Raw genomic sequence first — 14826 nt, forward strand, 5'->3', positions numbered from 1 at the left:
TTATTTGCACTTCAGCCATTCCAACGTGTGAAAAGCAACACATTTTATTCACAATTACACGTGGTCTTATTCACTCTCCACAAACGCGTGAAGGGCATGAGTAAGCCAAGTTACGCATTCCTCAATGCTTTTTAGCAGTGTGCCTTAAACTTCCTTACCTCGGTCTAATCCCTGATCAGAGCCTCTGGGAAATTCAACACGATGCAGAAAGGGCCCTCTGCTTTATGGTCTTATATAAAAGAACCTATCACCCAAAAGTCATGGGATATGTTGCTGAGTCAACCTAAAGGATTTCAGGTTGGGTCAGCAACATAGCCCAGGAGCGGAGGCCGCCAAAGCTTCCCCTTACGGCCGGGTCACAGCAAGTTTACTGAGCAGACAGGATGGATACCTGCGTTGACTTCTGGAACTCACTCCAAAACCATCTATAAAAAGAAGCTTCTCTTCAATCTCCCCTTCGAATCAGCAGACCCAAGTGTTTTCCTAGCTGGAAGGAGAGAAGAAGCCACTTTTCCTCTTCCCTCTGGCCTCTCTTGGGAAAGAATCCAACTTCCAGATATTCTGTGGGATGAGGGATCTTTTGCTTTCGTCCATTAAAAGTCAGGTATGTTCATTTGGCGACGGAAGTGCCTCTCGAAGGGCGCGCCCAGGGACGGGCAGTGTGGATATAGTTATCCCTGCTTCCCAGGCACTGGTGCTGTTCCCTCTGAATCAGGTTGCAAACAGAGAGTCTGTCTATACCTGTGCACTGTTTTGAGATCACCAGATAATAAATGGCACCTAAATTGGGGTGTTTCTCATACATCTACATCCCCCATTTTGCAGCACCAGCCTGGGAGTTAAAATATCATCACCAAGCAGCAGTGGCCGTACGTCCTTGACTGTCACCTCTCCTGGGGTTTCTCCAGCCCCACAGAAAGTCCTGCCTGCCCATTAGTTGGAGGGTCCTGGGGGGACCTCAGGTGCACCACAGACAAGCTTCTCTGCCCTACCCTGGTAGGGCTGTCTTCTAGAAGCTCTCGGCGAGGCCTCCCTCCACCACATGGCCCTCTGAGACTGCCTTACTGCTGGTCCTGCTCTGGCCCCAGGAAACAACTGCCCTCCTTGACAAAACAGCTGTTCTCTGTGGTGTACTCAAAGCTGTTGGTCGGGCTCCAGCCACCCCCACTATTTCCTCTATCCCTCAGCCCCAAACTCCAAGGCAGTGGGACTCAGATGCTTGAGTCTCTGTACATCCTATATTCTATATATGACACACATATATATGAAATAGAATATATTATACAATGTATTCTGTAGTGTATATATGTTAGAGAGAAATTTATTTTAAGGAATTAGCTCCTGAAATGGTGTAGGCTGGCAAGTCCGAAGTCTGCAGGGCGGATCCACAGGCTTGAGGACCCAAGGAAGAGTCAACATTGAAGCTCAAGTCCAAAGGCAGTCTGCTGGCAAAATTCCCTTTTAGGAGAAAGTCCGTCTTTGTTCTCTTAAGACCTTCAGCTGATTGGATGAGGCCCACCACATTAGGGAGGGTAATACGCTGGACTCAACGTCCACTGATTACAATGTTCATCTCATCTTAAAAATACCTTCACAGAAACAGCTAGGATACGATCTGACCAAATGGTTGAGCGCTATGGCCCAGCCAGGAGATGCATACAATTCACCATCCCAATGCCCTTCTCTTTATTTCACATTCTGGTAGCCCTCTTTGGTGTTCTAACCCCCAAAACCTCCAAACCTACCCCCCCCCAGATTGTCTCCAGTGGCAACCTGGAGACATTATTGGCTGTCACGAGTGGGGGTTGCTACTGGCATCTAGTGGGTAGAGGCCAGGGAGCCTGCAAAACATCCTACAACCTACAGGACAGCCTCCAACAACAGAGAATTTTCCAGTCCCAAATGACAATAATAGCACTGCGGTTAAGAAATCCTGCTCTAAATGACCAGTTCACTTCCTGTCTCTCTACCCCTGTTCATTATGCTGCAGTCACACTGGCCTCCTTTCAGGTTACAGAACGTGCCAATTCCTTCTCTCCTCGCGGCCTTTGCAAATGTTATTCCCACTGCCTGAAACACTCTGCTCCTTGCATGGCTGGTTCCTTGAGACCTTTCAGGTTTCACCAAGAAATCCAGGCCTACAAGCCCATAATCCTTCCCCATTTCATTAATCTGATTATTTCCCTCAACAGCCAGCTGCCATTTGCTTGGGTTAAGTTGCTCATCCGGGGTCTTACCCGCTGTGAATCCAGCTAGGGCAGGTACGTATCACTACACCCCAGTGCCCTTGCTGGGACACAGTAAGTGCTCAACAAATATTTGTTGGATCAAGAAAGGAAGGAGCGTCTGACAGTTTTAGTGAACCATGTTTTTGGTTTCACAGCTCCCACCAACTCAGATGTGCACTTATAAGTTCTATCACCATTACAATTGTTTCCACAAACTGTCCCCAAACACTGAGTTGCTTTTAATTGAATCTAGAATGTGAGCCCAGGTCTTTTTTCAAGGGCTATCCCTCTCCAAGGACACAACTTGGTCCCTCATGACAAGATGTCTGGGCTCTCCTCATTAGTCTTCCCAACTTGCGAAGACATCAGCTCAGATTCCAAATAGGGCCCCTGGTATAGGAACAGTGTCTGATTCCAGTCCTGCAAAAAGACTCGCCACAAAAAAAGAGAGTAGTATTTGAAAAAGCAACAGACATGATTCAAAATTCACTTTAAAAATATAACCTGGACACCCGGGTGGCTCTGTCGGTTAAGACTGAAGATCATGACTGCCTTTGGCTCAGGTCATGATCCCAGGGTGCAGGGATGGAGCCCCCATCAGGCTCCCTGCTCAGTGAGCAACTGCTTCTCCCTCTCCACTGCTTGTACATTCTCTCTCTCAAAAAAAAAAAAAAAAAAATAATAATAATAAAATAAAATAAAATAAAATAAAATAAAATAAAATAAAATAAAATAAAATAAATAAAATAAAATAAAATAAAATAAATAAAATAAAATAAAATAAAATAAAATAAAATAAATAAAATAAAATAAATAAAATAAATAAAATAAAATAAAATAAAATAAAATAAAATAAAATAAATAAAATAAAATAAATATATGTATATATAGTGAATTGTACTATCGATGACCACAGATCCCACCTTATAGAAATAGGGTAAATGTCCTCTGGCCAGGACTAACTAGGTCTACATCTCAGCCAGTCTATCTCGATTCTTTTTTCTCCTTTCCTCTTTTGTTACATTCTGCTGTGTTCTTAAGGTGGCAGCTAAGAACTTAAAGTTCCGAAGTGACTCAGCATGTGGTTATTACTGTTTATTTTGGTCCTTTGCTATTAGCCCTGTATATCCTTATAAATGTCACTTCTTACTGCCTTGCACCCTTCAGGGCATTGTACATGCTCCTGGAAACATTCTCTTTCCTTCTGCATTTTCTCACTGGGTCCCTCTGTTCTCAGTTCTGCCCACAAGGCCACCACACATGGCTGCCAGCCCCTGAACTGACCCTGCCTTGGCCATTTCTAAGTCCATACTCAATCTTTTTCTTAACTAAGCATCTATCAAGTGGGCAGGCAATTACTTCTCTTGTCATATGCAGTGCATGGAAGAAAGATCCAGATCTTTAAGACAGGACCACCAGGGAGACCAACCACAAGGGAAACAGCTGTACCCCTGGCACTTCCTGACTTCCTCCTTTCAAACACCAGTTCTCAAGCATGAGGCAGTACCCTCGGCGATGCTGTCCCTACAGGGGCAGAACCACCAGAAGAGTTGCCTGAGTTTTCCTCTTTACCATATGTGGATGCCCCTGACCCTCCTGGTCTACAACTTCCATGGCCGTAGCTTGGATTCCATTGGATTCTGTAGCACAGTAGAAGGCATTGCCAAGAACGGCAGGCCACAGCCCGTATTTTTTATAACACTTGTGAAAATGAGAGGAGCAGAAGCCACTCGATCAACAAAGAGAAGTCTGTCCAGTTTAATTTTTTTTTTTTACTATTTTGCTACCAAATCATCTCAAAGTTGAAAAAGATATTAGAAACCATCTGGCCCAGGGGCGCCTGGGTGGCTCAGTCGGTTAAATGTTCGACTCTTGATTTCAGCTCGGGTCATGATCTCAAGGTCATGAGATGGAGCCCTGTGTGGGGCTTTGGGCTCAGCACAGGTCTGCTGGAGATTCTTTGTGTCTCTCCCCCTAGTCCTCCTCCAAGGAAGGAAGGAAGGAAGGAAGGAAGCATCTAGCTCAATTCTCACACTGTACCGAGGGAGCAAAAAAGACCTAGAAAGGTTGAGCAGCATGTCCCCAGCCACACATATACGTCATAGTAAAACCAAGTGTAGAATCCAGTGCCAACTTGTATATGATTCTATAACAATTGTCACAGCATTTTTTTTTTTTTTTCTGTCCCACCTCTCTTCACTTCATAAAATATAAATACATCCCATGTGCTTCTGGTGGGAATCAAGTGTTTCTACCTCTTCCCATTCCCCCTGGAAACCCTGATTACTCCAGTGTGTGGTCAAATACCCTAAGTGGAGATCATGAGAATTCTTTCTAGGAACTTATACAAACATGGGCATCATGAGAGCTGTATTAGGGTAGGCCAACTACAGTAACAAACCACATCAAAATTGCATTGGCTTCACATTATAGACCTTTTTTTGTTGTTGTTGTTCACCTAATAATCCCCTAGGGGTGTTTGGCAGGTGACCATCCACACAGAGAATCAGGAAGCCAGGCTCTCTCTTTCTGGGGAGTCCTCTCTGCATCCCCCATTACCTACAAGAAAAGCCTGTAAAAGAGAGAGAGAGAGAGAGAGAGAGAGAGAGAGAAGGCCTGTGAGGAAAGGTGCCATGCATCCCTTCTGTCCACCTTCCACTCACCGGAACCCATCATGCATTCACACCAAATTGCAAAATAAGCCGGGAAAATCATCTAATTATGTGTCCCAGAGCAGCAGGAAGAATGGGCAAGTGAACGAATGAGTTACCAGGGTCCCTCTTCCCTACCATGTGGAAAAGGAGCCTGCTAGAAAATGAAACCCAAATATAGCAAAATAGGGCAAAAGCTGAGGGGAAAAAAAATCTGAGAAACAGAATTTGAGCTCTTGGATAGAGCTATGCCTGAAGTTGGACTGGGTCCTTTTCCTACTGTCAGAGAAAGCATTCCTGAATTTACCAAAATGCATCCAGCAGAATAATAACTCCATGGGATGGCAGATACAAGATTTAAAGCTCTACTGGGCATCTGGATTGGCCGGTGCTTGCGTACCACCCCAAACCCTCCTGGGCCCACCACTTCCTCCAGCCACTGGGTGTGGAACATGACTCCCCCGTGGGAACGGCTCAGCCATCGTTGATGTGCAACCCAAAGGGCCAGGGAGTCAATCCACATGAGGGTTGCCCTTGACCAATGCGTTCAAGAGCCCATGGAGAAACAGCCCCCTCTGGTCTCCTAGGAGGACAGTTCTGAGCCATATTTGCTAGGGCTCTCATCAGAAGCTGAAATAAGAGTTCCCAAGATTCAGCTCACTCTTTCTCAACTTTTGGCCTTGCTTTCCCATGTTTTGGTTTCAGTTTCCAGCAGAAAGCCCCACAGGGTCAAGTACCAGGTGCCCTTGATGTTGGCTGACTCAAGGTCAGTGACATGCTTGTGTTGGCTTCCTCTCCTTCGTGCCCTTCCCTTCCTCACCCCTCTCTACCCCTTGCCCTGCTGTCTGGGTTCACAGTCCCTAATAAACTCTCTGCACACAGCTTTGGCAGCCTCTGTGCCCGAGGGAACCCGAGCTAAGAAGTTACTTTGCTGAAGAGGGAAACGTCAATATGCTAATATGCACAGAGATTCTTCTAGAACAGTCAGGTGGCAGACTTTCCCAAAGGTATTTGACTGGGCCACCTTTTATTATTATTATTATTATTCTTTTCCTTCTAGAGCTTGTGGAACTGAAACAAACTGGCTTTCTGTCAGTTTTGCTTCCTGATTATAGGATATCTAATTTTCTAACAGTTTGGTATCTCTAAACCTATAACCAGTGCTAAGGAGCAGACACTGACCCATCAAGGGGCCAGACTGCCCACCCCCGAGAGCCTGGCAAGATTAGACCCCCCAACAAATACTCTGTAGACACTTGCAATTAGGTTAACGGGATGCTTCCAGATTCAGTAAATACTCAAAGTCTGAACCTACTGATAGTTTAGTAACGCTTCAATAAACAGAAGGAGATTTTCAACTTTTAATTTTCAGTATTTTACTCAATTAGAACAAAGTGAAAAGTTAGGTTTTGACTCTAAACCTCTGTGACAGCCATTGTTTTATTTTCTCTCCTTTCCCCTTTGTCTCTCATTTCCTTTTTTTCCCCTCACTGTTTCTCCTTCTTGCCTTGCATTTCTTCTACAAATCTTTGTCTCTCTCTCTCTCTTTTTTTTTTTTTTTTTTGATTTAAAATTCAGAGACAAACACTCCAGGGACAGTGAGTCAGTAAATCAAAACTGTGTTGACTCCCATGGTAGAGAAAGTGATAGACTACTGAGAATTCCAAAATAGATGTATTTCTTATGGGAAAATCATTGCCGCGCCTTCTGCTCCCATAGATTATGATGCTAATTTGCCTGCGTCCTTCTCCAGTGGTTATAATTATCCTGGGCAAAGTATTCTTTACAGGGAGGCTTTCCTGCTTCCCTACCCCCGCCTCCCATAAACTGTACTTTTTATTGATGGCGCTCACAGCTCGAAGACCGAGACTTTAATGAGAAAGTAATAAAGGGTTTTAGAAGGAATGGTTGATGATGGTCGGCTTGGCTCAGATTCGGGGATGTAGCTACAGGCAGAGTCCTTGTAGGGTCCTCTAATCTTCACGTTTAATAATGGTTCGCAAATAGTGATCATCAGTCAAAATCGAAATGCGTGCCTTCTCTCGTGGAGTCCAAGTGGTAGGAGTCTTCTGTGTTCAGCCACTCTTCTTTGACTCTTTGCAAGGAGGAGCTTTGCTATGTGTACCACATGGTAAATTCATTATTGCAAATAGCCACCATCTAGTAAGAGATGACCACTTGGCTCCATACCTAGTCTTTTATGCGCAGAGGTGCATTTAGCGTTAGTTGCGGGAAGATCCCGTGAGATAGGGGTTGCCCCTCCACTTTACAGAGAGGTGGAGTCACTGGCCCCATATCACACAGCCAGCCACGTTTATCTGACTCTAAACCCTGCACTCCCTAAGTGAACCTGGATTTTCCTGCTATGAGAAGAATCAAGAGATTTGCAAGCTCTAGTGACATAATATATATGCCAGGATTGCCCATAGCACACACTGAATCCTCAAAATGATAGTTGCTATGATTATTATGATGGTTTTCATTATTACTATCATATCTACTACCACTACTGCTCTTATTATTATTCAAATACTCTGATCCCTCAAGCCTAATTTGCAGGACGTAGAAATACCTATGGTGTTAAAATTGTGAGTGAAGGGATCCCTGGGTGGCGCAGCGGTTTGGCGCCTGCCTTTGGCCCAGGGCGCGATCCTGGAGACCCGGGATCGAATCCCACATCGGGCTCCCGGTGCATGGAGCCTGCTTCTCCCTCTGCCTGTGTCTGTGCCTCTCTCTCTCTCTCTCTATCATAAATAAATAAATAAATAAATAAAATTAAAAAAAAAATTGTGAGTGAAGCCTTAAATGCCTTAAACTGATAACAGGAAGTAGAACGGCAACAAGTCAATAGGCATATTATCAAAACGCATAAATGAATAAATGAATGAATTTAAATAACAACTATCTCTAAAGGGCTCACAGTCATTCACATAATTTCGTTTCCTTAATCAATTTTTCCACGAGCTGTTGAGATGAGAAGTATATTTATTCCCATTAGGCAGGAATTGTGAAAACGGATAACTGAGTTACAAAAATCTATGATACAGGCACACTGGTAAGAAGCTGCTGGAACACAAGGAACTATGCAAATCAAAGAGCTTAGTCCAGCTCCACAATGGACATTGTAACCTGATGCGTCCATGAAAATGACAGGAAGATTGGTAAGGAAGGAGGTCAATCTCAGCAAGTTATTAAATGCTGAGTACTTTACCTAGAAAGACTGTGGAGTATTCCTTCCCTAGAAGTATAGAGAATGTCCAACTTACAAACATTCTGCATCCCACAAACAGGTCAGCTACTTTGTGTCTGTTGCTCACAATGCTTTCTCACACATTGGACGGTGAGGTCACATCTGGGGCCACCCCACAGAAGCCTGTGACATGCACAACATGACTCAAGTGTACTGTAGGCCCTGCAACCACACACCATGGCCAACAGGGGAAAGAACTGCTGGGACTCCAACCCAGGAGGGCAAGAGCGCAGCCCTCATGCTGCCGCCCTGGCCGCAGGTGGGAGCCACCTTTCACCTCTTACATGCTAACCAGGAAGTTGGAGCTGAGTTTCCTTGAGCCTCTGAGGCCTGGGATGTGCTCTGGTGGAGAAAAGGCCAGGGGGACACTGATAGGCTCATCAGGGATTCCAGATGCCAACAGCTAGGAAGTCTGGGAGCTCCTAGAAGTCCCTGGGGATACTTCCTATTCTGTATGAGTCCCCTCTCCCAGGTGTCTAGGGTTTACCTCTTCCAAGGGCTTCAAATGGAGCTCTCTCTTTCACTTTGCACATGGAAAAGAGTTTCAGGTCTCCCCATATCTCTTTGCAATTCTCAAAGGACTTTTGTAAGATGTTTTACTGCATCTGATGTTCCTCAAAATATGAGCAGCAGACACTGTGAGATAGAAGCTCTAGAATGGTATGAGAGTGGGCCTAGTTAACTCAAGCTAGATATTACAGACTATTCTCCATTACTCAGCTTTCTGGCATCCGTTTCCCCTGGTTTAGGTTACAGCATGCCCGGTTCCTTTGTGGGAATCCTCCCTCCCAACTGGAGGGACTATGAGTAAAGGTGTCCTGCTCTGTCCCGGCCAAGGAGTGGGACCAAGATCTAAGCCAGGTCTAATCCTGCCTGAGACATTAGTTCTTGGGCAGGATGATAGAGAATGAGAAAATGACTCCCTGTTAAAATTATCAGAAATGAATTCATTTATGCCTGCATTTATTCAATAAATATTATTGAGCTCCATTCCAAGAACTAGAGATTCAGGAGTGAACAAATCAGACAAAAACTCCCACCCTTGGGAAGCTAACATTCTAGAGTGGGGGTTGGGGCAGAACAGGGGTGGGAGGGGTTGTCAAATAGTAAAAAGTAAACTATGTAGTAGTGTAATAGGTGCTGTAGAGAAAAACAGACCAAGGAAGGGAGGCAGGGAAGGATAATGGTTGGGGTTACAACTCCAACCAGCTCTCACAAACATCTCTCAAAGGTGATATTTGAGTGAAAACCTGAAGGCAGTAGAGGAGCAAGCCAACAAGTTCTCAGGGGCAGACAGATTCCAAAGAGAGGAAACAAATACAAGGGCCTGCTTGAAAGCAGGCCTAGCAAGTTCCAGAACAAGCAAAGAGGCCAATGTAGCTGGAGTACAGCAAGGGAGAGGGAGAATGATAGGGAGAGATGAGGTCTCTTGTGGGGATGAATGGGCACAGGCTTACAGGCCACTGGAATTACTTTGGCTTCTCTTCTGAGTCTGTCTCATCAGCGATTGCTTGGAAAGAACCCATCACAGGCTCTCGGTAACCTACTACTGGCTTTTATTTTGCTCACATACCTACAGTTCAGCTTAGAGCCAGCCAAATCTAGGCTGGGCTCAACTGGACAGCATTAAGTGGGAGACCAGGTTTGTGTCTGCTCCACATGCCTCTCATCCTCCTTGAACAACTAGACTAGCCCTGGTATGTTCTCTCAGCAACAGTAGGGTGGAGAGGGCAGGTGAAAACAGGTACTAAAGGTCTAAACTCAGAACTGAGATACTGTCATTTCCACACACCTCTCCCCACTCTGTCTACTGACTCAGAGCAAGTCCATGGCCAAGTCTGAGTCAAGGAGTGGAGCCACATAGTTCAGAGAGAGGAAGAACTCAGTCATAACTCAGTCTACCGGAGAGCCATGGAAGGCTCGATGCAGATGACTGACCTGATCTTTCATTTAACAACACCACCCTGGTTGGTGTGTCAAAAAGAGACTGTAAGAGAGCCAGGGTGAAATCTGAGAAGCCAGTCAGAAGCTATTGCACTGTCCCATGTGAAACACACTGGGTGGCGTACGTCAGAGTGACAGCAGAGACATTAGTGAGAAGTGGTTAATTCTGGAAAGATTGAGAAACGAGAGTCAAAGGTTAATACTGACGGATTGAAAATGAAACATGATTCAAAGTGTTTTGACTTGAGCAACTATAGAGTTGTCACTTTTGACATAGAAGGGCTGTAGGAAGAGTGAGTTGAGGGAAAGGTAAAGGGTGAGCTCAGTTTGGGACATGTTAGGATCGTCACATGTGCCAGACAGCCAAACAGAGACATCAAGGAGGTGGTTGGACATCAGACAGAAGCTAGGAGAGAGGTCTGGGTTGGAGCGTCATCAGCACGCAGATGGTCGAGATTCAGTCGCCACAGACTGAGCACCTTAAAATAATATCCATTTCTGATCTCCATAGTTCCATAGGTCAGAAGTCCAGACACAGTGTGGCCGGCTCCTCTGCTTGGGCTCTCACAGGCTGAAATCAAGGTGTTGGCTGGAGCTGCAGTGAGACTTTGGTCCTCTCCCAGCCCAACTGTTTGATGGCAGGATGCAGCTCCTGGCAATTCTAGGACTGAGGTCCCGCTTTCTGGCTAGCTATTGCTCAGGGTCACTCTGAGCCCCCGGAGGTGCCCGCAGCTCCCTGCCATATGGCCTTGTCTGTGGCCTTCTTCAGCTTCAGGATCAGTAAGAGAATCTCATTCTCATAAAATCTCTCATCCCAGAAAGGGCCCAGTGCTCACTGAAGGCCTTATCTGATTAGATCAGGCGAGCCTAGGATAATCCTTCTTTTGATGAACTCAAAGTCCAATGATTAGTGGGTAACCTGTTGACAGAAGGAATACCCCTCTTCCATCATCTTACCCACACTCAAGGGGTTACGCAGGATGTACGAACCAGGGCACTACAGTTAATTGTACATGTCAACTTGCCTGGGCTTTCTCTGGCACCTGTTCTCTCAGCTTCCCTTTATTTCCGAGAGCTGCCCAAATCCTTGGTGCTTATAAGAACCAGTGAAGATTTCTGTTTCTTACAGCCAAAGAACACTAATTGACTCACTCCTGGATGAGTCTTATTCATACAAAAGTCTGAGAACCACCAGATCAGACCCACACAGTAAGACTGAAATGAAAATATATGATAATGGGCCTTTCTTAGCCAAAAGTCTGAATGAAAATTTATCTACATTTCAGAGGAAATCCTATCTAAATGATTTCCTTGATAATTTGCTCAATGGAAAGAGCTGAGCCTCCAAGTTTAGAATTTGGGAACATGGCCAAGTTGCGTTCTAAAGTCTACTTTAGAAGACGAGCTTCTTTTCCTTCTAAATCAGTAACAACTACCAGTGTCTCCTTTTCGGTTCTGTCCCATTATTTCCTGCTTGGGTGTGGCGGGTAGAAAAGCAAGAGGGAAATGAAATCAGGAGAGAAGAAAGGCAATTGTAGAAGGACCCGTAACCAGCGGCCCATGTCATCCTCTACCTTCCCAAAGCCTCGCTCTAAAAATGCAACAGGGCACAGTAATAGAAGCAGAGGCTTCAGCAGGCACCAAGTTGGATTTATACACTCACACTTTCAGCCACCAGCTGTGCAAAGTGCAAGCCCATTTACCTAATTTTTCTGCATCTCCTTTTCTTCATCTGTCAAATGCAATAATATCACCATCCTCCCTGGGTAGTGAGAGGACCTAATGAGGCAATGGATATAAAAGCACTTCTACTGTGTACTAAATTATGGTGGTATTTGCTCTGGCCATTGTGCTAGCCCTTGTCTCTGAAGGAGATACTGGAAAGAGGACCTCCTTTTATCTCTCAGCATTGCCACACACACACACACACACTCATCAGACATCTTGAGAGGGAAGGTTGAGTAGTTGGATAGCATGGAGGCTGAGTGTGGCTTGCTCATATTCCTTGACCTGTTCGTAACTCCCTAGAAGTATCTAGCCCGCATCCATCACATAAGCTTCACTGTGAATTGGATAGAAAATTAACAAGTAGAAAAAAAAAAAAAAAAAACCACACAGCTGAGCTATGCCATGTAAATGCACACCAAGGCAAAGAGATAGGAATCATGAAGTCCGGAAAAGGTAAAACAAACTTAGAACATTACAAATCTTCCTTAAGAGGCTCCTGGGTGGTTCAGTCAGTTAAGCACAGACTCTTCATTTCTGCTCAGATCATGCTCTCAGGGTCCTGGGATCTTGAGCCTCCCCAAATTGGGCTCCATGTTCAGCAAGGAGTCTGCTTGTCTCTCTCCCTCTCCGTTTGCCCCTCCCCCTGCTTGTACTCTCTCTGTCTCTCTCTCTTCAATAAACAAAATATTTCATTAAAAAAAAAATTAAATAAAAAATTAAAAGGGCAGCCCCGGTGGCTCAGCGGTTTAGCACCACCTTCGGCCCGGGGTGTGATCCTGGGGACCCGGGATCGAATCCCATGTCAGGCTCCCTGCATGGAGCCTGCTTCTCCCTCTGCCTGTGTCTCTGCCTCTCTCTCTCTCTCTCTCTCTCTCTCTCTCTGTGTGTGTCTGTCATGAATAAATAAATAAAATCTTTAAAAAAAGTCTTTCCTTAAGTGAAGACAAATTCAGAATGATTGCACAGTTCGTAGCTTTGCTCTAGTTACCAAGTTCCCCCGTATGGATACAGAGAAACACCCTCAGGATGGTCATCCCATGGTGTCTGTTGAACATTTTTTATTACACAAATATACTGTATGACAACTTAAGGAATGTTATATGGATAAACTTTGCAAATGTTTTCCCACACTTAGCTACACTGTAACTCTCTCATCTGATATATTTAAAATCTTTTCTTATATTGCCTTCTGCATATTAACAATTAAGATAGGTGCCAAATCCAACTTTTAATTATTTCCAATAAATCTCACGGTTCTACTAATGAAGCTAATCAGATGGCTCCAGCATTACATGGTTTATTTGAATGTTCCTTGATTCCAAGGATTATCATCATCCTAAAAGTAAAGATAAGGATGAGTCAAATGTTCCCTTCCAGAGTTGCTCTTATTCATCACTGCTTTAAATAAATTGGCTGCCACCTGGTTATAAAAGACAAAGTTTAAGTATATATGAAACTCATCCTATCATTTTCTTGAGTGTAGACACCCCAGCACCCAAACCTCCCTCGTCGAGGGACTTAAAGACATCACGAGCCACAGAGAGAGGCCAGAGGTCTAGGACAAATGTGATTGAAAGTTCTCTTAATCTAATAGTTCCTGGTTGACATGTTCTGATCCTTATCCAAGTTTCACCTTAGCTAAATCATAATATTTATAAGGCGGAATAAAACAACCACATGCCTCGCTAAAGCAGGGAGGGAGAGATGTTAGCCATCGAAAATGCAAATGTGCACCGGGAAAAATGAGCAAAACAAGATTTGACCTGCGAATTCCTAACCTCTACTTTGCATTTTAATTTGTAAGGGCTTATTGACGGAAAGAAAAATAAACAACTCTAGAAAATGATCAACACTGTCTCGTAATTTATATTCTGCACATGAGAGTCACAAATAAACATAATAGGTATGTGGGGGCCAAATCAACCGTTTTGTGAGTCAGTAGGTTATTGATTACATCTGCCATTTTGTCAGCTGCTAACTCTATCAGCCCATCACACAAATTACTGATTTAATGTGTTCAGTGGTATTCAAGGGCTTCCACAGAATGGCTAAGCATGCTTCTAGGCAATGTGTCCTTTAACTCAAAAATGGCAGAAAAACCTCAGAGGTTGGAAAATTACTGCATATACATACAGACTCCTAATGTTTGTACCTATGTTGATTTTTCTCCCTCTCCTTCAACTTGTTCACTCCTTTTCATTCTTTCTTCTTTCTTTCTTCCACACTTACAGTCAGACATCAATAGTCTCCTGAGTGTTATTAGGAACCAAAGAGCTTATTCACCCTCAGCCCACGTTATTTGGGATTAAGGATACCTTTTCTATAGTTGTGTCACATTTCCTGGGAATTACTTCGGATGTAACGAGCCACTAAGTTCAGCATTGTGTGGAATGCATCCAACCCAGTATCCTTTGAATCAAAAGCAGAAATTGACTCCAGTTGTCAACCCACTGGGTTCAGAACTCAACACCAACAGGAAATCCAGTGAAGTAATGGAGAAGAGGCAGTGGATAAGGAAGGAGATTAGATGCCAAGAAATAAAGCCCTTTTCATGGGAAGAGAAATCCAGCGACCACAAACAGATAAGGAAGGCCCTGGGGCTGCCTTCCCAAAGAGATGCCAATAAGGAAAACTAATTCTGAATGTAGAGGCGGCCACTGTGTACCCAGGGAAGAGAAGCCACGTGGAAGGGTAGAGAGGTGGTGTGAGGTGGTCACAGCAGTGAAGCCCAGAGTCAGAACTCCAGCGTTTGGTCCTGGATTCCTTATCTCCTGTCAGGTCGCTCTGTGCCATTTATCCAGTTGGTCTCCGTGCGTCTTAGTTGCCTCATTTGTACAATGTGGATGATAACCATTTACTCCAGAGAATTGTTCTCAGGCTCAAATGAAATCAGGTAGTGGCAGCCCTTTGTAAAGTAGGAAATGGTTCGTAAATGTTAATATTCACTCTTATTATTTGCTGGACTTGTGGCCCAACCTTATGTTCTTTGCCTGGAAACACTGGACACGCTTCTCCATCACTGTAG

This window comes from Canis lupus, chromosome 24 (assembly GCF_048164855.1).
Source record: "Canis lupus baileyi chromosome 24, mCanLup2.hap1, whole genome shotgun sequence".
Lineage (NCBI taxonomy): Eukaryota > Metazoa > Chordata > Mammalia > Carnivora > Canidae > Canis > Canis lupus.